This window comes from Dipodomys spectabilis, unplaced genomic scaffold, assembly GCF_019054845.1.
Source record: "Dipodomys spectabilis isolate Male_0828 unplaced genomic scaffold, ASM1905484v1 ptg000455l, whole genome shotgun sequence".
In the NCBI taxonomy this organism is placed as follows: domain Eukaryota; kingdom Metazoa; phylum Chordata; class Mammalia; order Rodentia; family Heteromyidae; genus Dipodomys; species Dipodomys spectabilis.
Genome location: NW_024871132.1, coordinates 111606 through 132712, shown reverse-complemented (window position 1 = coordinate 132712; position 21107 = coordinate 111606). Strand labels below are relative to the sequence as shown.

The following is a 21107-nucleotide window of genomic DNA, read 5'->3' as shown; positions in this document are numbered from 1 at the left end:
GAACTAAATCATGAGAATCAAATCTTTGCCAGCTCTAGGTTTTAGGTTGTAATGTCAGAAAAGTAATCATACTACCAACTCCATTAGTCTGTACCTGTTCTTTTTACATTTAATGTATTTGGTCTAATTTGTGTTGTATCCCTGTTGAGATATTCCTCAAGTTTAATTGCAATTTTTCTGAAATGCTTAAGTGGACTTCTGATGAACCTTTGCTTATTAAATAAAACCCAGATCTTAGTACAATAGCAGCTGTAGTACTAAAGATAATATCTTAACTGAATGATAGCCTTTAAAAACTTGGGCCCAGAAAGTGGGTGATTTTTACAATTTTATTTTACAGACACAAGCACTATATCACTTTCTCCTAGAGCTCATGTAATTTGTGAAACAATAAATACTTTATGACAGCTTTCAAGGGGGAAGCACACTTGAGACTATTTTGTTGACATGAGAATGATAAATGTGCTTTAACTACATGGAGGGAAATAGATATATGACAAGGTATAGAAAATGAACAATATTTGGACACATTTTTATATTGAAGGAAGGAGCTTTTCGACTCTTATTTTGTTCTGATGAATATCCACAGGAGAGGTTTTGGGTGTCACAGTCATGAACTTTAAATCTTTGATTCGCTTTGGTTGTGTTTTTAAGAGTGTCTACAGTATTCCAAGTGAATGATAAGCATTTTTTTCTTCCAGTGAATCTCAATATAAATGACAAATCCTTTTGTTAAATCTTCAGTTTCTGGTATGATTATTTAAATATTTTTGTTTTATTCTTTATGAAAAACAGTAATTGTTACCTCACTCTGAACTTAACTGATCTATTCTACATGCACAGCAGAAATACATATATACATCTGTCTATAAGCTCATAAAAATGACTAATAAATTGGGGCTGTCACTCTGAATTATCCATCTTGTTCTTGAATGTGAAGTCAGAGTACACACAAGATTCTAGAAAGAAGGTGTGTGGTAATTAGGTTGTCTGATTGCTTGTTTTGTATTTAAACAGTGCTGAACCTATTTTAGGTTTAGGTTAATATAACAACTCTGCTGATACTCATTTGCCTTAGGACAAAATTTAGTACCTGGTTTAGTGCACTTGAACTTTCACATGGACATTTAGTCTTGTTAGAACTCACTTTCTGAGACATTGTCAGGACTTCATACACAGTGAAGTTTCACGCTGGGCTGACAAGATTCCTAGAAACTACCTCTAGTGCTCCAGTGGAATATAGGACACCCCAAAGGGATGTTATATCTTGATATTTGTTTTCTTTAAGAAGAAGACAATGTTTGTTTTGGATGACGGCCTTAAAGGGCATACTGGAAAATTCTATACCTTATCTATTTTATACCTTTTATTCTATACCTTATCTATTTTATCATTATCTGTATAACATGTTGCATTTCTTGTTGCATGTCTTTATGTGTAGGGGAGCTAAGGATAGCTGAGAAGTTACCTTTGAGGCCTTCTGAATATTTTCCATCCTTAAGTTGGGCTCATTATCATCTGTGATTTTGTTTTTCCTTCTTGTTTTTAGTTTCCCACTTAGCTTCCTTGTTCAACAAGTTCTTGTCCAGGAAAGAATTTTCATTCTCTGGAGGGTCACCTTTTCAATAAATTTTAGTATCCAGGTTGTTCTTGAAAGTGTTTGAAAGCCATTTATGGTTACTTAGAATGGCTAAATATTTGGGTAAGGTAAAATGAAAGTCTTCAATGAAGTAAAAGGCTTTGGATAAAAAGTACCATGTAATTACAGAAATAATGAAAACATTGAAAATTATTATTGCATGTAAGGATCCTTTTAGCTGTTTTTTAAAAAAGAGAAATTTTTAGTGACCATTCAATTCCCTTTTAAAATTATCTTAAATTTTTCCTGAAAGAATAACTTTAGGTAAAAGTTAAAGAATTTAGCGTGCCTGTCATAAGTTTTATGGACTTCTAAGCATGAATGAGCTCCTGTTTTGGACTCCCTGGGAAGTCTGTCTTATTGAGTGGTATTAAACTTTTGATTTTTTTTTTTTTTAAAGTTTTAGATCTGATATTCTGGCTGTTTCAGTTAAGGTTATAATAATGGAAAGGGCATTTACAGAATGAAGAATATATACACTGTACCTAGTGCATCTTGGACAAGATGTTTTATATGTGAATCCTTGGGATGGCTTGGTAGAAGAGTTTTCTTGCCCATCTCATATTTCTTATCTTTTTCTCTTTTTGGGAATGATGAATCCCAATGATGGTTTCCTACATGGAAACCAAGAGCAGTGGTTCAGCATTAAGCTGTAGTATTGACTGGCAGGTTCTTATTACTGTAATTACAGCAGTATTGAATAACGTATTTTGAACATGTGACTCCAGGGTATGCTCCAGTAGTCCTTTTAAGTGCAGAATGTTTAAATTTATTTTGTTGTTTTTTGTATTTTACAGTTTGTCATATTTATGTATTGGTTGTTTTTGATGTAAAGTACAAGATGTCTTTTTCTTCTAACTGTGGTTTGATAACATCTGTTACACTTTGGATTTTATTGTCTTCAAAAATCTTACAGGGTTTTCACATAAATTATCTTATTTGTCCTTTCAAAAACATTATTAGGGAGGGGTCAGTGTCAGTCCTTTTTAGATGGAGAAATGGATGCAGAGAGAGGTTTGACTCATATTTTTTCAGTCCTTGGTAGAGCTGAAAATAGACAGCTAGATGTTCTGCTTTGCAATTCATATCACTTTCCATGAATTGATGCTGAATTTCATTTACACTTAAAATTTTTTCACTTGGTTGAAAGCATTCAGAAAATACTCTGTTTGTTGGTAATGAGGTGCTATTATCCTGTAGTCCTGAGTGGAATTCCTTGTAAATGTGAGTGATTCTGTTTTTATTGTACTACCTTTAAAACATAAGCTAGACGGGCAAAAAAGTAGATAATATAAAAAGTGCTGAAGTAATGTAAATATTCTGCTTACAAAAATAGCAATAGGTCTGAAATGAAATAAGGTTTCCCTAATGGTTCTTTATTCTCTTTTGTAAACTGCAAATCTTCATTGAGAAGTGAAGTAAGACTATTTCACCTAAAAAATGGAGAGCGGGGTTGTGAACAGTTGGTTCCCTCACAATTCTGAAAATACCCATTATTAAAATTTTTACTTGCCTTTTATTTTGAAGTGAGATTATCTGTACTTGGTAAATACTCACAATAACTAATGCTCTATTGGTATTGCTATGTATGCTCTTGTACCATTTTTATAATTCATGTTACAGAGCTATAGAGTAAATTCTTCTCCCTGAATTTCATTCCCAAAATGATGTCATTTATATTCGTTACAATGATTGTAGAGAGGAAATGGGTATAAATGAGTTTGAGTGAAATTTCAAGTTAAAAAGTGTATCTTTTTCTTGCTGTAAGATGGTGTGAAATTTAGCTTAGTGGTAGAGTTCATGTTTAAGCATGTATGAGGCCCTGAGTTCAAACCCTAGTATCACACACACACACACACACACACACACACACACACACACACACAGACACACACACACACACACACACCCCTAGCTTAGTGGTAGAGTTCATGTTTAAGCATGTATGAGGCCCTGAGTTCAAACCCTAGTATCACACACACACACACACACACACACACACACACACACACACACACACACACACACACACACACACACACCCCTAGCTTAGTGGTAGAGTTCATGTTTAAGCATGTATGAGGCCCTGAGTTCAAACCCTAGTATCACACACACACACACACACACACACACACACACACCCCTAGCTTAGTGGTAGAGATCATGTTTAAGCATGTATGAGGCCCTGAGTTCAAACCCTAGTAAAACACACACACACACACACACACACACACACACACACACACACACACACACACACACACACACACACACACACACACACACACACACACACACACACACACACACACACACACACCCTACCTGCATACACATGAATTATGAAATCAACTACCTTAAATGATTAGTAATTTTGAGTTGATGATTACTTTTTTAGTGTAACACATACTTATTTCTAATTTTTCTTTCTCTTAGAACCCCATATTTATTTGATTTATTAATAACATAACATTCACTGAAGTGGATAAAATCTAAGCCTGGTAGAAAATGTGACATATTTGTATAGCATTTGTTGAATTTATTAAATTTTGTGAGGCAGCTGGTGGCATGTGCCTGATTCTTTAGCTTTCCATCATCCGGTTTGGGTGTCCTGGGATGTGCTAAACACACATATGGACATTTCTCCCTTGTCAGGAGATATGAGATGTGCCACATATTATTAATATATTCTATTTCACATAAATGAACTTTGTGAACTTGGAGAGAGCATTCTCTCTCAAAGTTTTTTTAGAGCTAACATCCCTCTCCCTTCCTAAGACATCTCCTGACTTTGAGATGAATTTAATGAGTCACCTGTCAAATGAAGCATCTTAGATTTAATGATTTTTGTTATATGCCATAGTTCAGTCTACCTGGACAGGAGAAGGGTTTAATTGTACTTTGAAAGTTGAGAAACCCTGACTCACTCAGTAGGAAACTATTCCTGTAAAGACACCTGAAAATTTGAAGAAGAAAAAAAAGAGATGTCAAAATGCCTGAAGTAGACTGGGAAAATAAAGTCCCCCCCCCCCCCCCCCACCGTCCCCTTTAAAAATCCTACTTTCTAAAACCCAGTCTACCCCCTTAATCACATACATTTGGTGAAACATTGGTAATGAGAGGTTTGGAATCTAGCCTAATATCACTGTTGCTCCTACAGCAAAACTTTTTTATACTTTAGTTTTTTTAAAAGATAGTGTAATTTAAAAAAAAATGTGGATTCTCTAGGTGTAAGAGATATTTGTAACCTAAGACTATATGTCCTACTGTGTTTGTATTTGTGTGAAACTTTAACTGTAGGATTTGGAATATTTGGAAAAGTTGAAACTCAAAGATCTGGATAAAACAAACCTTAATAATAGGTTATTTGGTGAATTCAAATAGCATATCTTTCAATTGTGTGATCCTAATAGCAGTTACTGATTAGTGAAGTACTATTACACTTAAATTTTATAGATGGAACGACTTTTACCATGATGTATCTGTCAATATGTTAAATGAAACAAAGCATAATGATGCTATAATGCCACATTCATGATGAAATAATTTTTTCCCCTTTATATTTTTATAGTTGGGATTGCTTTTATACGTTGAAAAATGTATTTAATTATGAAGTGTCTTTTTGAGGTGTTCATTTACTGATCTCTGCGTTTGTAACCTAAGATGCTCTATTGAAAATTGGGCAAAATACTTTATTTATATGGTGCAAACATTTTAGGAGTTGGCAAATATCAAAACTTTAGTAGGAAATTAAAAAAAACCCTAGAATTATTGGCTTATACTTTCACCATTGAAGCTTGACTAAAAGTAAATTCGTCTCATTTCCAGCTATGTGAAAACATTAAATTATAAGATTGGATAAAATTTGAAATAACTTACCATTTTAATAATGTGTGAAACATCTGTTTAGAAATTTGATATAATTTGAATTAATTATTTTTCTAAGATGTTTCTTCATTCTTTTTAAGCTGGAAGAGACTTATATGTGCAATATCTATTTCTTCTGAGCAGTCAGAGAATAGCTCTTTGCACATAACTTCCTCACTTAATAGATGTGTTCAGATGTTGGGATTTTCTCAAGTACCATGTATGATTTCAAATAAAACAAAAGTCTAATATGATCAGTACATTTTTAATGGTTCTGGGGCTTGCACTCAGGATGTAGTGCTCTCTGTTGGCTTTTTTGTTCAAGCCTGGCACTCTGCCACTTGAGCCACAGCTCTGCTTCCAGCTCTTTGATGGTTAATTTGAGATAAGAGTCTCACAAATTTTTCTGCCTGGGCTGGCTTCCAACGAGATCCTTAGATCTCAGCCTTCTGAGTAGCTGGGTTTACAGGCAAGAGCCACCAGTGGATAGTTGTTTTTGTTGTAACTTAACAATTACCTAGGTATTACATTCAGCTGACTCCTTGAAACATTGATTAAAGATTGAAATTTTATGGGTAGGACCAGTTTTTTGATCCTGGCTGTATTATAAGAAATATCTTTCTAAGGAATGTATTTTGAGAACTTGTCATGTACCTACCTTAGTTGTTGAAGCTATGTTTTGTAGTTTATGAGTTTGTGGGTGTTTGTGTGTGTTGGGTTGAGTGAAATTAACACTTTAGGAAAAACAGAATTTTGAGAAAAAGTTACCTCTTACTTGGAATGATACTTCAAAGAAATGAGTCTGAGGGCTGGGAAGGTGGCTCAGTGGCATGCCTTGCATGCCTGAGGCCCTGGGTTCGATACCTCAGCACCACAAAAGCAAAAAGAAAAAAGCCAGAAGTGGCGCTGTGGCTCAAGTGGTAGAGCGCTAGCCTTGAGCTGAAGAGCTGAGGGACAGCATTCAGGCCCCACGACCGGACCCCCCCCCCCCCCCCCCCCCGCAAAAAAAAAAAAAAAAGAAATTAGTCTGAGAGTTGTGAAACCTGATATGATTTTGGGGCCTGTAGTGTTAGGAATTGAGTTCAGAGTCTTGCGAATGCTAGCAAGTATTGTATCACTGACCTGCATCCCTAACCCTGTGTTTTGAGACAAAGTGCTGTGTACCGCATGGTACTTGAGATCTTGAAATCTACTTGCCTCTGTTACAAGTGGTGAGATTGCAGGTGTGTACTACCACATCTAGCTGGGGAGTTCATTTTCACTTCTCCTGAGTTGTATTTCCTCATCTGTAAAATAATGGAGTGGAAGTTGTCAAAATCCCTGCTTTCTTTTGAAGAAGGAAAGTGTGTGTGTGTGTGTGTGTGTGTGTGTGTGTGTGTGTGTGTGTGTGTGTATAAGAGAAAGACTGAGATTGGAAATCAGACTTCCTTTTTGCTTGAGATTGGAGCTGAAAAGAATGAAGAATATTTGCTTTTGCTTTACCTTCTCTTGGTCAGTCCTACTTCTTAGAGTAGAATTCAGCATGTTAGAAATGGATTTAAAGAAATATACTTTTAAAGTTAAAAGTAAAATTATTTTTCTTAACTTGATTTATAAAATAAGTTATCTTCATAATCCAGTTTAGTAGCTTACTATAAGAATTTCTTTAGTGGGATCCATATGGATGAAACTTGCTGGTTAATTAGTTTTAGTTCATTGGGAGCCATGTGTCTTATCTGCTGACACCTAGAATCAGTGGAAGAAAAAGCACTAAGAGAAAAAGAAAATTTTTCACTCTTTTGATTAGATTATAGAATTTAAGATCCCGCAGAATTTAGTTTTGCATCTCTGGATTTTTTTTATCTTGTCAAAGCAAGTGCTACCACTTGAGCCAGAGCTCAGTTTTTGGCTTTTTGGTAGTTAATTGAGATAAGAGCCTCAGACTTTCTTCTTCAGATGTCTTTGCACCTTGATCCTCAGATCTCAGCTACTTGTGTATTATAGGTGTGAGCCACCAGTGGCCAGCAACATCTGTATTTTTTTAGATGAGGAAGATAAACCATAGAATTTAAGTGTGTGGTCCAGGATCATTGATGCTGATCTGTTTCAAAATTAGGGCTCACACTCAGGACATTAATGTTCTTTCCACTGAACATGTATGCTCAATGTCTTTGAATGCTCTTTTTATTTATTGCTCAGAAGTTCAGGAAGTGAGTGTTTTGTACATTTAGTGGTTTTTCTATTTCAAAGCTTTTCTAATTTTGTTCATTCTAATCAGTGCTTTGGGAAGGTTGTATCTCAAAGTAGCAAACTGTAAGGAGAGAAATTGTAATGGAGCAGTTGGATATTCAGTTGCATGAGGCAAATTCATTTTCATTAGTGATATTACTCTTTGGGGGATTTATGGTAGGACTTGTAACAGGTGACTAAAAAGAGGTAATACTAGTAAATCAGGGTTGGCTTGTCTAGTTCTTTGAAATTGACATTTCTGGAAGAGTAGAAATGCTAGAAAAAGAAATCACTATATTTTACAAAATTGATTGGGAGGAGAAATTAAGAATAGGTTAACAATTCTCATCCATATATACATGAAAAGTTCAGTATTAGTTTAGCTTTTGTGCTGGTTCTGGGGCTTGAACTCAGGACCTGGGCATTGTCCCTGAACTTCATTTGCTTTAGGCCAGCATTCTACCACTTGAGCCACACCGCCTCTTCCTGAGTAGTTTATTGTAGATAAGAGTCTCACAGACTTTTCTGCCTGGGCTGGTATCAAATCACCATCCTCATGTCTCAGTCTCCTGAGTAGCTAGGATTACAGGCCTGAGCCACCAGTGCCCAGCTTTATTTGTTTAAAGATATTTCATGATCAGTTATGATTTACTGTTGCACTATGTGAGATAGTTATTCTCCAGTATTGCAAAAAGACAAACTGAATTATAGAGTAGTTTGGTAACTTGTCTGGATTTTGCATAGTGAGAAAGGTGTCTAGGATATCTGATGCCAGAGCTAACTGGTTCTCTGGTCCCTCCACCCCCATTGCCTTGCTTCATATTAAATAAACAGTGTTCTTTTGTGAACTTGGGCACATCAGCATTTGGGAAACACAGACTTTGAACTAGTTAAGATTCTAGACTTGAGTTCCAGCTTTACCCCTGAGCCAAGAGCTCAAGTTCATCCTTTCTTCACACTGACATAAACAACAAGGTTGTTGAGAAGATCAAATGTGCTAACTGAAGTGCTGGGGACAAGTATTGTTAGGGTTCCAAGTCAATCTCTACCTGCTTTGGGGTATATGCTGTCACTTCTAGGCTGGAAAGTGCACTCTAGGAGAAACTGCAGACCGGTGGCTGTGTGAGGGCTTCTTAACTTACATGAAACCTCCCTCAGCCTCATCAATTAGAGAAGGAGAACACGGTGATTTAAAAATAAAGTCTGTGAAGGAACTTCATGAGGTTCAAATTTGATAATATACGTGGAAGTGCTCTGTAAACTGTGAGGTGTTATACAATGTGGTTTTATTTTTAGCAATAGTAAATTGCCACAGATGTTACTGTTGATTAGGGCTCATTAAGGAAGGTGGGATATAGTGTTATGGGGCTCTGATGCTTAGTTATGCAGAAGATAATACTCATTTATCCAGTCAGCAATTACTATGAGTATCTAATATGTTAAAGGTGCTTTTGATTCAAAAGTAACTAATATGAAGTGTCTGTGATGCCTTGAAATACTTGTAGATTTGAAAAACTGTAAGCAAATATTTATATAAAAAGTGAAAAGTAACCTAATGAAATATGTAATTCATAGATTACTGTAATGGCAGAAAAGCAGAGAAGTCTTCTCACTTCACCTTGAACATTGCCAGAAAGCTTGAGCCCTTGAAGACCTGAGGAGTATAGATTGTTGCCTTATTCTAGGATCTTGAGTTATTTTAGGAACAGCTATAAATTTTTAGCTCAAAGTCTAGTCAGACCCAAGTTTGGGTTATTCATTCTACTATATTCTTTAAATTTGACAAAGTACTTCCCTAGACATCTGAACTTTTTTTTTTTTCCACTAACACATTTGTTTATTCCAAAATGGGTCTTGAAATTTCATTAGTAACTTACAGACTACCTGGCACAATTTTTTTTTTTAAGTTTAACAAGAAATGTATTCACTACCTTACTTATGTAACTGTAACTCCTATGTATATCACCTTGACAATAAATTTAAAATTTAGATAAAAAATAGACTTAAAAATGCACTTGAATGATTTTGGGCTTCAGTTGGTATCACAGTTAGTGATTATCTAGGTTTTGGGTTAAGCAGATGTGCCTATGTGAGGTGAATGAGGCCTGTCAATGTGCCTGTGGTATTCTGGAAGCTATTCTCTTTTTTAAGGTTCATGAGATTTTGTGTTTCTATGGGCAAATGAAACTTATGACAAATTCTGTGTACAGCTTCCGAAGGCACATACTTCAGTGTCATTTGTAGACCACATTAATATAAAATATGAAGGATAGTTAATTGGTCATAACTTGGAAGTTTTTTATTTCCTTTTTTTTTTTTTTTGGGTCCGGTCATGGGGCCTGACCTCTGGGCCTGGGCGCTGTCCCTCAGCTCTTCAGCTCAAGGCTAGCGCTCTACCACTTGAGCCATATCACCACTTCCGGCTTTTTTTTTTCTGCTTATGTGGTGCTGAGGAATCAGACCCAGGGCCTTAAGTATGTAAGGCGAGCACTCTACCACTGAGCCACCTTCCCAGCCTGGAAGTTTTTTTTTTTAAGTCCTGAAAATCTGCCACCTGATCTTCTCAGAGGAATCGATTTTTAAAAACTAATGTTAACTAGGGCTGGGAAGGTGGCTCAGTGGTAGAGCGCTTGCCTTGCATGCCTGAGGCCCTGGGTTCGATTCCTCAGCACCACATAAGCAAAAAGAAAAAAGCCGGAAGTGGCGCTGTGGCTCAAGTGGTAGAGCGCTAGCCTTGAGCTGAAGAGCTGAGGGACAGTGCCCAGGCCCAGAGTTCAGGCCCCATGACAGGACCCAAAAAAAAAAAAAAAAAAAAAAAAAAAACTAATGTTAACTAGTAAGAAACATAAATGCCAGGTGCCAGTGGCACCTGTAATTCCAACTACTTAAGAGGCTGAGATCTGAAGATCGGGATTCAAAGCCATCCTGGGCAGGCAAGTCTGTGAGACTCTTACCTCTAATAAACTACTTAGAAAAAGTCAGAAGTGGCACTGCGGCTCAAGTGGTAAAGTAATAGCCTTGAGCAAAAGAAGCTCAGGGGTAGCGTTCAGGCCCTGAGTTGAAGCCCCAGGACCGGTAACCCTCCCCCCCCCCCAAACAAAACAAAACAAAACAAAACCAAAAAACAACAAAACACAAAACAAACACACATAAGGAAAGCTAACTTTTCAGCTCTTTTTTCTATGTCTATAAATTCTGTATTATACATCTTTATTAATGAGCTGTCATGATTTCTTAGGTAGTTTGCAAATGACTATAGGAAATATTGTCTCATGTAGTATAGCTCAGAATCCTGGAAAGAAGTGCTTCACTTTGCTATTTATGTTAGTCTTAAAATTATGACAAATGCCATAAAAAATTTTACCTCCCTAGTCAGGCTTCTAATTCAAATGACTTAAACTAATCAACAATCAGGCTAATTACCTGTCAATATACAGTTTTCTACCATCTTTTTAGACACTTTAGTCAATTCATTATGGCATCCATCAACATAGTATGTTTTTTCCCCCAAATACTTGTAAGACTAGGGTTGTCTGTAATGACTTAGAGAGAACTTGTTGAATACAGTAGTTGAAGTATAACAACACCTGCTCACGTTTAGCTTAGTAAGGTTTTCCTGGTGTAAAATGGGTGACAACTTCATATCCCCACACAGTGTAGTCCTGGATGGGACTGTAGGACATCCTGTCTAGTTTCTTAATTGGCATGGAAATGCATGGTTAGAATGTTCCTGACTGATGGTCATTTGGCTTCTGATTGTCATGCTGGCATTGTGGGCAGCACAATGGAGATCTTGCTCCTTGAAAGGTTAGCTTTGGACTAGCTTTATTATTATCTCCTGGAGACCTATTAGCAATACAAACTCCCAGGCCTCACCTGAATTATATGAAATATTACCATTTTAAAAGCTCCTAGGCATTTCATCTACATCTTTGTTTGAGAAGTGGTAGTACTGGTTAAATTAGAATAGTTAAATTAAAGAGTAGTAGCCAGGGCTGGGAAGGTGGCTCAGTGGTAGAGCGCTTGCCTTGCATGCCTGAGGCCCTGGGTTCGATTCCTCAGCACCACATAAGCAAAAAGAAAAAAGCCGGAAGTGGCGCTGTGGCTCAAGTGGTAGGGTGCTAGCCTTGAGCTGAAGAGCTGAGGGACAGCGCCCAGGCCCAGAGTTCAGGCCCCATGACCGACCAAAAAAAAAAAAAAAAAAAAAGAGTAGTAGCCAGACTGGCAGTTTTGGTGGTAGAAACTCAAAGATGATTATGTTTGTGGTTTGGCTGATGGGAGAATTGTGGATCAATTTGTGAAAGCATGAAACAACAGAATACACAGAAATACCACTAATTAACTCAGCAACCTTGAGGCGCAGGCACTGGAGTTAGGGGTTGGTGATAATAGATGAAGGTGTGTCTCCTTGGTATTTACTAATTGAATATTAGAGTACTGATTTTATTGAAGCATAAGTTTGAAATATGAATGCATGCTAAACTGACTGCAGCCGTCAGTTAGCTGGTAAATAGACCTGGCTCACCACCCGGCTTCCAAATCTCAGTGGAGCTTTACTGCTTTTCTACACTTACCATATGTGTGGTATCTCTTGGGAAGGAACTATTTACCTCATTTTCTTATAAGAGCTTTTTTTTTTTTTTTCATATATAAAATAAGTGCTACTCTTGATTATAGCTAAAGGGATACCAGGAAAGAGTTTTGAAGAGTGTTTATAGGAAATTTCTGAAGCTTCAGGAAGTATTACTTTTGTTTGCTGATGTTTTACTATCTAGTGGGGTTGGGATTTATGGAAACGATTATAACGAACTTCAAAACGCCTTAATAGAGGTGTTTAATGTCAAGGAAATACAGAAAGCTGACAGACCAACTCCCTGGCTGTGATGCTCTGGAAATTCTTCCTGGGAAGGATTCCCTGTGTGAATTGGCAACTGGCACTGCAGGAAATGAGCATGTGAGATACTAAAGGTAGGGGTATGATGTCGATGAGGAATGGCAAGTTATTTGGGGTGGTGAAGTATTAGGCAATGAAATTAAAAGTGGTAAGAGATGAAACTAAAAGGGTGGTTTGGGCCACATGATGAAAAGTTTCATGCTGTGTAATGAATGACTTGATAAGCAATAAAATGGGGACATGATTAGATTTGTATTCTGGGGTGTTAACTGGCAGCTGGCTGGAGAATGGATTGGAGACAAGTTCCTAGGGACTTGGAGGCTGACATAACAAAGATTCATTGCAGTTCTTTGTGTGAATACTTTCACACAAGGCTAGAGACCCAAGGAAATCCCTTGCCTCAAGGAGTTTAGCCTACTAGGGGTGAAAGAATGGCAGTACATATAGTGTACCACTCTTGAGGTTTATTCAGTGTTCTTGTTACACTAAATAGGGAAATATCACTTCTGTGATAGTAGGCGGAGAGAGAGGGGGAGATAATTTTGAAGCGTGGAAAGAGCAGACCAGAGTTAGGAGTAGATGGGAAAGGACATTGGTGGCAGAAGAGAAAGGTTTACCTAGCTAATCAGAAGGGGCCTATATGAGTCAGGAAAAGTGAAGACCCTTGTACTTTAGAAAATTGTTTAGAGTATAGAATTGTTGGGTTTTAGTGAATGATTACATATGTGTGTGTCTGGGGGAGTAAGAGTTTAGGATTTTATATTCATTCCTGAGCTAATTCTAGTGTGTCTTCCAAGGTGAGAACTAGATGTAGTGTGAACAAAACTGACAAGGCTTTGTATGCCAGGATGAGTTGGTGATTTCTAATTTCTGGTTAACTCTTAAGAATTTTTTTGGGTATAGGGGAGAGATGATGAGTTAGAATTTGGATGTGTTAAATTTGGGGTTCTGGAAGGCCATGAAGGTATATCTGAAGAGCTCAAGGTAGTCTATATTCAGGTAGTAGTTGAAGTGTTTGGATTGAATGAAATTGAGAATGGGAATGAAATTGAAAGAGTGCTAGGGGAAGCACGTCTATAGAATACTTTTAATACTTTTATTTTAAAAGTGGTAATGAATTATTTTGAATAAAATAATTCAGAAACAAAAGAGATGCACTCTGATATGAAGGTCAATTGACAGCAAAACTAATTTTTAATTATAGATAATGATTGTGGTTACATTTTACAGAAATATTCATGGGAATATTCCTGGAAATATCTCTGTATTGATATGTGACTTGTTTTTTCTGGGATTAAAAACTATCAAATTGTATTCTCCAGTTTATGTCCTTGATCAGGTGAAAGGTATACCTCTGTGGAAGAAAAAAAGGAATCTGGAAGGAAGAAATTGGAACATTGTTTCTGTTTTGAGGGACAAGAAAGAGCTAGAAATAGGCTAAGAATGAAGGGTAAGTGAATGGAGAAGAAACATAAACAGGGGAAGGTCCTGGAAGAAATGGGGTGCAATGGTGAGCATCTTTGGAGTTAGCCTTGGATGAGAAGAGGGCCAGCTATTTCATTGGGCTATTAAGAAAGGTAAGTAAAGATAAAGATGGTTTCTTTTTAAAAGTTCTGAGGGTTAGGCCTTAATTGGCTTCATTCAGTTTTGTTAGTGATCTAGCAGGTAAGGAAAAGTGGGGTCTCTGTGTATTTTAATATGTTTTTTCTTGAATGAATTAACCATGTAATCATAGTGAATACACAACTATTGAAAATTCTTAACTCTTGATTTCAATCTGTGCTGAGTAATTTGTCCTTTCTTGGGCTGTTCGAAATACTTTATTACACTGAATAAATTAGAGGTGAAGGAACTGATTACCAGATGTGTTTTTATAGGTTTGGCAAAGCTTGCATCGGACAGATTTGTTTTGATAGCACAGTTTGTGGTTCTTTCCTCTTAATCTTTGAGGTTATATGGTGGGAGAGAAGTTGATAGGGGTACAGAATGGTCAGAAAAGCCTTCAGGGAAGTCACATTTATAGTAGGTGACAAAACCAGGATTGTGCCTTCTGTTAATAGTATAGATTCCTTTCTGTTTGTAAAATCACTTTTGGATTACTGCTGAAATAGTTTTCATAATTTTTCCCCTCCAATGCTAGATTATCAAAATGATGCAACATTTAAATATCTTAATAAAGTGTGCAGAAAGTCATGGTAAAATGTAAATTTAGATAGATATAAATCACATGGCATAGAGAACAGTTATTGTTTTGTATATGATAAATACTATTAAAACCATGATAATCCTATCATTTTTCTTCTGGTTAATTTTAGTAAGCATCAAATTTTTGTTTTTTGTATATTCTTAAAATTTTTTTTATTATAAAGGTGATGTACAGAGGTGTTACAGTTACATAAGTCAGGTACTGAGTACATTTCTTTTGGACAGTGTCATCCCTTCTCTCGCTGTCTTCTTATGCTTAGTACTGGGATAGATGCTGATATTTGGTTGTTTTTAAGAATGTAATTCTCCAGGCATTTACTAAAGTGCTTGGATCATTTGGCTATTGATTGGTTTCTATAAAATTTTAACAAAGATGTTTAGGACTAGAATAGAAACTCTCCAAGAATTATTCTTGCTAATTCTTTGTATCAAAACCTTATGAATTGTCAAACAGAAAGTAGGGAAAAAATGGTCTGTTGTTGGCCTGGAATACTGATTTAGTCTGATAGAGTGAATGTAGAGTTTTGTTGTTCTTGTTTATTTATTCAGGAACTTTGTATATTTTTACCAGGCTAGCAATTGCTGGCACAAGGTTTCGTTTGTGTTCAAAAGTCACTGATCAGTGGTTAACAGAAGTAATTTTTTTTTTTTTTGGCTACTTAATCTACTTAGTTCAAATAGTAGAGTGCTTGCCTCCCAAGGTGGTATCAGGTGCTTTGAAGGTTGAGGAAAAAGATGAGTCATCCAGATCTTCTGCCTTTTCAGAAGATTAAGCCAAATTACACAAGGACGCAGAGGGTCATCAAATAGAGCAGAGTAAGTACAATGAAGCACACATTTGAACTGTGTGCCTATTCTACCTTTAATCAAATACCCATGCCTCTGCTGTCCTGACTCACATGAAGAAACTTAAGGAGAAAACTTACCAAATACTTACATAGTCAATTATAATTGTGATGTGTGCCTCTAGGGAAACATACCAAATAGTATGCAATGAATCCTTGTTGTATAAGCTAAGGTTACACAACCTTGAATAGTGCTTGGGGTATAGGTTACCTGGAAGAGTGTTTCACATGGAGGAGTAGTATGGGTGGAGCCCTTGAGGCAGAGAGCCCAGCAAGTTAACGATTTTGGGGAGTGTGAGCACAGCCAGATTGAAGGTAGCCGGGAATCCTAAAGCCCTGGGTGAGTAATCTGGGGCCATCTTCTGCCTACAGAGTGTGTTTGTTGTTCATCTTGGGTCCTCTACCTTTCTCCTTTAAATTAATGCAAAATATGTAGATATACATTCTCTGTAGACAGAGAAACCACAATTGGTGTTTTGGAATTGGTTTTAAGAATATATCAGGGATAGTGCCTAGGCTCTGAGTTCAAGCCTCATGACCGACCCTATTCTATTTTCAAGTGCTGTGACTGGTCAATAGTAGGGATAGAAGGAGGATTCGACAACTTTTTCATTGCTTAATTTGCTGAACCCAATACATGCTGACAGTAGCCAACTCTTCTTCCTTCATTATATACATATGGCTTACTCCATCTTTCTAGCTTTTCCTAGTCACCTAACTCCTTGCCCAGCTACACTGACTTGAGATGCTTAGGGAAGCCTGCAAATTACAAAGCCCATGCTCTGAAAATAAAGGTAGATGTTGCCCTTTTACTGGCTTTACATTCACTTTTACAGAAGCTCTGCCTTTTGTCCCCTTCCTACACACTCATTTTTCCTTTCTCAGAAACACTTAGTACCTCTTAATGAATGTGTATATAAACATCCCCTGTAGGGAACTCTGGCTTCCCCAACTCACCCCAGGTAAATAATGCTGTGTTGGACATCATGTCTGTTTGACTAAAGAAATTAAAAATGTCCAATTTAATGTATTCTTTTGGCACTTCAGCAGCCAACTCTCATTTTAACGAAGTTGCAATACAGCATTAAACTCTTTATGTCCTTTTAGGGAGATATTAAATGAAATTATACCTGTTTAGAGTTTTTTAAAATACTTTTTACCCATAACCAAGAGAGATCCTAGGGTCATTTATGCACAGTTATTTTTTATATTAAGAAGCAGCTTAATTAGTTTCTTCATAGTTATTATTGAAGTCATTACTCTGTTCTTTTCTCCTTTCTTGGTTTCTCTTAATCCTTTGAATCATTCCCCTCCCTACTTTTGAAGAGATCAAGTGATGGTTATCAGGAAAGAGGCAAAGCATTAAAAAATTTTTATTATGGAAAATTTACAAAGTAGATTTTTTTTGGGTGCTTTTACTGGGGCTTGAACTCAGGGGCTGCATGTTGTCTCTGAGCTTTTGTGCTCAAGACTAGCACTCTACTGCTTGAGCCACATTTCTGGCTTTTTTGGTAGTTTATTATTAGAGATAAAAATCTTATAAACATTCCCATGTGATATGGCTTTGAACCAAGATCCTCAGATCTCAGCCTCCTGAGTAGCTAAATTATAGGCATGAGCTACCTGTGAATGGCTTCTGACTAGATTTTGAAGTAATTCTAAGATCTTATATCATTTTGTTCATCAGGACCTTTAAACTGAAGTCTACAAGTCATTAACTATTTTGTTAAAAATTAAACCTAGTTACTATTTTTCAACAAATATCTAGTTTAGTTTGAGTTATGAACCAAGTGTGATTCATATCTTGTGATTTGATTAATTTCTGTATCTTTTGAGTTGTTTAATTTTGGATTTCCCTTCTCGTTTCTATTCTTTTTTCATCTTCCTCTCCCCCTTGCCCTCTTTCATTGTGGTTACTTTACTAGTTGAAGAAATCAAGTTGTTGGGTTTGTTTTGGGACTATGTTTCTGAGGAGATACTTAACAAAATTACACTGAGAGTTTGAGTATATACTTCGGTGTCTTTATTTTGTATTTGAACTCAGGGTCTTGTGCTCACTTGGCAGCACTTTACCACCTGAGCCACACCGCCAGCCCTTTTCTTGCTTTATTTTTCAGATAAGAGTGTCACATTTTTGCCTAGGGCTAACCTCAGACCCTGATCTTCTCACATCTGTCTCAGTAGCTGGTATTTTAGGTGCACACTAACAGAAAGGCTTGTTTGTTGAGATGGGGGTCTTGCTAACTATTTGCCTGGGCTGGCCTAGAACTGGACCAAAATTATGGAGACTCCTGATCTCTGTCTCCCAGGCAGCTGCAGTCACAGGCATGTACTACTACACTTGGTCCTTCTGTACATTTTGAATTAAGCATACCTTTTAGAAACATGATAAAGAGAGTTACATTGTTATTCTTTTGGTGGAGTTAGGGCAGAGGCCAAAAATGGTATGCAGAGGCCACACATGGCCACAGAGCTGTTTTACTTGGTGAACAGTCTGAATATTTTAAAATTAATTTCCATGCGTTTAATTTCTGTAAGAACCAAAGCTAGCATCCATCCATTTTTAAATCTCAAAAGGTCTGGCAATTGCAGGTGTAGCCAGTCAGGGGTGGCAGCTGTCTTCAGAGGGTACTTGCCCTTCATACCCCATCTAATACTCATGTGATTATCTTGCCTGGTTCCAATATGCTGGTGGGTTTAGGAACTATAGCCTAAAGCACATGAACTTATTTTATTGTGTGGTTTAGTTTAAAATTTGTGCATGGTACTTTTCCCTTAAAAAAACTTTTCCCCTCTAAGATGTGGTTTTTACTCTGTAAGAATTGCTTTTTATTCAGATAGTAGTCAGAATGCCAGCTGGTGTTCCTCTTGTGCTTTATACATCTGTCAAAAGACATACCCAATCCATTGTATGATTTATTCTAACACTCCTCTCCATTTGGACTGTGGAAATTGGTGTTTGTATTTTTAGTTTTTAACAGAGTACTTGGCAAATAGATACTCAAATGAATGAGTGAATGAAGAGAGGAAGCAATAAACCAACTACCAGCTAAATCATAGGAAAAAAAAACATGTAATGCGTGTCCATGTTTAAAATTCAAGTTAGTACACCTACTTCTTCCATTTGCATTGTAATCATAGTGTGTCATCAGTATAATGCTGTATAATATTAGCAATAGTTTTTGTACAAAAAGTCAAATATTGCATGATTTTTTTTCATTTGTAGAACCTAGACTTTTTACTTTCTCTCTCTTTTTATTATTAAAGGTGATATGCAAAGGGGTTACAATTACATAAGTCAGGTAAAGAGTACATTTCTTTTTGGACACTGTCACCTCTTGCCTACTCCTGGAACCTAGCTTTAAAGACACACACACACACACACACACACACACACACACACACGCACGCACACACACACACACACACACACACACACACGTACACATACAAATATAAGGCACTGTGAGAGAAGGGGAGAGGAGAAAAATGATTAGGGTGAATAATATTGAAATACATTTTGTTTACAAAGATGGCATAAAAATCTCACTGAAAACTGTTTAACAGTAGAGAGTTGAGGGGAGGGGATAGGGAAAGAGCAATAGAGAGGATTATTCTGATTAAGATATGTATGCTTGTGAAATTATTTTAAGAACAGGGTAAGGGCAATAGAGTGATAAGGGGGTGAGTTTGAATTCCTCCATTCCTTCATTTGAATTATGTCCCATGTTAACTAGGACTGCAAGTGTGAACAAGGAAGAACTACGGGCATAGTCAGCTCACAGACTTGATAATAGTTTAGGAAATGGGTATGCTGTAATTTTATATTGATTAGTTTATTGATTGATTCAGGTTTTGCTAGTCTCAAAGCTTGGTCTGGAACTGGCATAGCAAGTAATACGGAGCATGGCTTAATCATGTTTTTGTTTTACTAATTTAGTTTAATTAATATTTTTAAAATTTATGTATTTTTTAGTTTATATTAGTTATATAGGGAAGGATTTCATCATTATATCTGCACACATTATGTTTTTAAATGTGGCATTTGAATATCATTGGAAAATGCTATTTTATTTTGGGTTTGAGTAATCTTATTTGTGTTATCTGAATGCATATCTAAACATTAAAATTGGAGCTGGGGACTGGTGGCTCAACATTAGTTGAGAAGTTCATGCCTATAATCCTAGCTGCTCAGGAGGCTAAGATTCAGAGGCTAGTGATTTGGAGCCAGCCTAGGCAGAAAAGCTCATGAGGCTCCATCTCCAAAAATATAATCAACAAAAAGCTGGTTGGAGGTATGGATGAAGAAGTAGATCACCAGCTTAGCAAGGTAGATTACCAGGTTAGCAAGTGAAAGCTGAGCAAGAGGCCCTGAGTTTAGACCTTGGTGCTGATACACAGTGATAACCACCATTAAAGTGGTGAATGCTCATTCTTTTGTTTTCTTTTTTTTTTTCCCTTTTTCTTTTTCAGGTAGGTTGAGATAATGAAGTATGAGTTGTATTGCTAAGAAGGGCTGCAAATTTGAAAGAAATGGGTCATTTACAGTAGAAGATTTTTAATAATATCATCACTCAATAAAATGTTCTTTTTTCCCTCCAAAGCATTTGAAGATTGAAGTGATAACTACTAGACCAAATTTATGAGAGAGCTTTGATTAAAGGAAAAATTTTAATTGACAGTTTTCCATTTGTGATCTTATTTTAAAAAACATTTGCTTATGTTAGCTAATGTTTTTTCTTTCTGAATCTATGATAAGAATTTTTACAATTTGGAAGAAAATTATGATTTAAAGATTTGAAGCAGAAATATTGAACTAGTTTCAAATGAACTATTTATTTGACAGGCAGGCTGGGTCAGAGGTAGCAATTCTAGATAGCTAACTACTAATTTTCTTTCAGGGCCCCTTAGAGGAAGAAAAAAAATGCATGCCATATGAATTCATTTGTATGTTTAAGTAGTAGAGTGAGATAGCTGGAAGAGAAGCTCAAGTAATTTTTCTTTTTTAGTACTGAGATTTTAAGGGATTCATACTTGCTAGGAAGTGCTCTAATACCTGAGCTACTCTGCCAGCCTTTTTTGTGTGCATGTTGATACTGGGGCTTGAACTCAAGCCTAGCACTTTCCAATTTGGGTCTTGCTTTATACCTCCTGGGCCTGAACCGTGATCTTCCTATTTGAGTCTCCTCGTATTGTTTTGGAGTTATTAATATAGCCATTCTATTTTGTATATACAATGGGAAAGGAAAACTCCTTTGTAGCCTTGAAAACCTGGCATTGATGTTTTTACAGTTAGTTATGTTGTTTTGTGTGTGTGTGCGTGCGTGCGTGCGTGCACATCAGTCCTGGAGCTTGTGTTTAGGGCCTGGGCTCTATCTCTGAGCTTTTTTGCCTAGGGCTACAGTTCTGTCACTTGAGCCACACAGCTCCACTTATGGCTTTTTGCTGC

The 21107-nt window shown here is 36.7% G+C and overlaps 1 protein-coding gene across 1 annotated transcript in view; it reads left to right on the top strand.

Annotated features, from left to right (window-relative positions):
- Window positions 1-21107, top strand: part of LOC122098058 (PH domain leucine-rich repeat-containing protein phosphatase 1-like) — a gene marked incomplete at its 3' end in the record, with an annotated part of 134259 nt that overhangs the window by 2534 nt on the left and 110618 nt on the right. The window lies entirely within an intron of this gene.